Below are 2,501 nucleotides of genomic sequence, written 5' to 3' on the forward strand. Positions count from 1 at the left end.
AGATTTAACTTTTTTTCCGTTATAAAGATCGCCCCTCCTAAGACAGCATCTCAACAGCGGAAAATAGATTAAAAAAATACTATTTTTTTTCTCACGTGGCACGTTAGATCTCACGTCAGCAGGATCTAAGTCAGCATACGGAACATCAAATATCTCTCATGCCCCTACTCTCTCCTTCTCGTCACATGGCGTGGCTCCCTCTCTCCCTCGTCACACGACGCGCCTCTCTCCTTCCACTCTCCCTCTCTCTCGCGGCTCGACGGTGCTACCCTCCTTGCGGTGCGCCCTCTCCCCTCCCTCCACTCTCTCTCTCCCTCCCTCCCTCCCTTGTCAACATTCGCGCTTGAGCAGCAGGCAGCTCCGCGGTCCTCCCTCCCTGCGGCGCGCTACACTTCCCCTCTCGGCGGCGATCCTTCCTCCCTCTCCCTCAAGCGCACCTCCGACGACGTGGTGAGCAGCTCCTCCGTCTCCTCCTCTGGCGGCACGGATCTAGGCAAGGAGCTCCTCCCTCTCCTCCTTCCGGCGGCTGCGTGGTTGCCGTCGACGACCTCGGACAGCAGCTGCCGCGACAAGGCCGTCGAGGTCTACAGTGAGCTGGACGTTAACGATGAAGTCGTGGACGACCAAGCCGATGAACGACGAGGAGCTCCCGCGCCGCGCACACGCATACGCCGGTTGCTGGATTCCGTAACGGAGGCGACCGGCGCGCCGATGCTGGAGCAGCTGCATGCGTGCCCGCTGGGCCGGAACCGCGTGTTGGTCGGGGAAGCCGACGCCACGCACGAGGCCATCGAGCTAGAGCTCGACGCGCCACCATCCTCGCCCTCGCCCGTGGTCGGCATCAGGAGGGTGACAGAGCTGGCCATGGAGCTATGCGCGGATGGGCGTCGCCGTGGTGGCACGGCAACTGCTACGCGTGTCCGCGGCAGCCGACGCGTGCGCCGTGCGTGGGCTGGCGGGCGTGGACGGCCGAGCTACGTCCGCCGACAGCAGGTTGATTTACGGCGCCGTCAGGACCTCCGACGTCCCCGTAGTGTGCGCGCTCATGTGCTGCATGGCCATGCACCCTGGGCCCGTTCGCGGTGTGCGCGTCACTCGCGGCTCCTACGCGCACGAGTACGCGCTCTGGCACTTGGTCGCAGTCTCGCAGACCTCCGAAGGCTAGCGTTGCCGGCGAAGGAGGCAAGGCCGAACGTGGCGCGCATGGCGTCGGCCACCTGCCTGAAGAGCTGGTTGTTGTCGGCGTCGTGTCAGGTGCGGGCGTCGTCGTCGTCGTCGGGCCAGGGCGCGGGCACCGCCGCCTGGCCGGAGCGCCGCCGCCGCCGCCGCGCACGAGCTGTCGCGTTCTGGGCTGCAAGCGCGGGCACCGCCAGGGCGCGAGCTGCCGAGGCACGGTGCGAGCGCGCGCATCGTCGTCGGGCCAGGGCGCGGGCAACAGCGCGCCACCGCCTAGCCGGAGCACCGCCGCCGCCGGGCATGAGGTGTCGCGTGGCTAGTGCCTAGGGCTACCAGCGTGGCCAACGCTGGGCGCGCGAGTTGCCGCGGCCGCCAGGAGCACGGGGTGAAAATGCCAGCTGCGTGGGTGGAGAGGAAAAGGGCAGGAGGGACATTTCACACGTCCTACTGACTCAAATCCACGCTGGCATGAGGAGCTAGTGTGCCACGCAAGTAAAAGTGGTAAATTTGTAGCTATTTTCTCTCTGTGCTGACGAAAATGTATTAGCATCCGTTAAAGTGCTATTTGAGGAGGTGCCATTTGTTATAATGGTAAAAAGTTAAATCTCCCGAATTCGCTGGCCATGCACCGGGGAGCGGTGGAAAGCGGAGCGAAGAGAGGAGCGAGCAAAGCAAAGCGGCCGATGCGATGCCTTAACTTTTTACCATTATATCTTGAGATGGCGATACAGTTTTATCGATAGAGAGAAAATCAATACATATTCATCACTTTTGCTCACGTGGCAGACCATGCCCGCACACTAGGGTGATGTTGAGTCATCAGCAACATGCGAAAAGACCATCATGCCCTTCTCCTCTTGCAACATATTAAAGGATGGACGGCTCATGATAGCTGTTGTCTCATATACGTATACTTGTATTTTCAAAACATTTATTCTTTAATTTTTCAAAGGAAAAAAGAGCGTATAGGACATCATCACGATGTCATGACTCAAGAGCAAAGCACGGCGCGTGGCTCAGGGCCGGTGTTCGGCATGTTGCACACCTTCCCAGCATCTGCTCCCTAATCGCCGCCCGCTCGTACGAGTCCCGCACGAGCCTGGTGCGCTGCGTGGCCGCGGCGACGTGGGCGGGGCTGGCGGCTCCCGGTCGGACGACTCCTCGGATGCCGTCTCCGAGCTTGCCTTCTACTCTTCGGGCGCCCGTGCCGCTGAACGTGAACCTCCTGGCCGCATCCGACGCCGCCGCGCTCCACCTCCACCTCGCTCTGCTCGCCAAGCTTCACGCTTTCCCACGCCACGAGGCCGACAAGGGGCTGGCCGTGC

This window comes from Miscanthus floridulus, chromosome 11 (genome assembly GCF_019320115.1).
Source record: "Miscanthus floridulus cultivar M001 chromosome 11, ASM1932011v1, whole genome shotgun sequence".
NCBI classification, from domain to species: Eukaryota; Viridiplantae; Streptophyta; class Magnoliopsida; order Poales; family Poaceae; genus Miscanthus; species Miscanthus floridulus.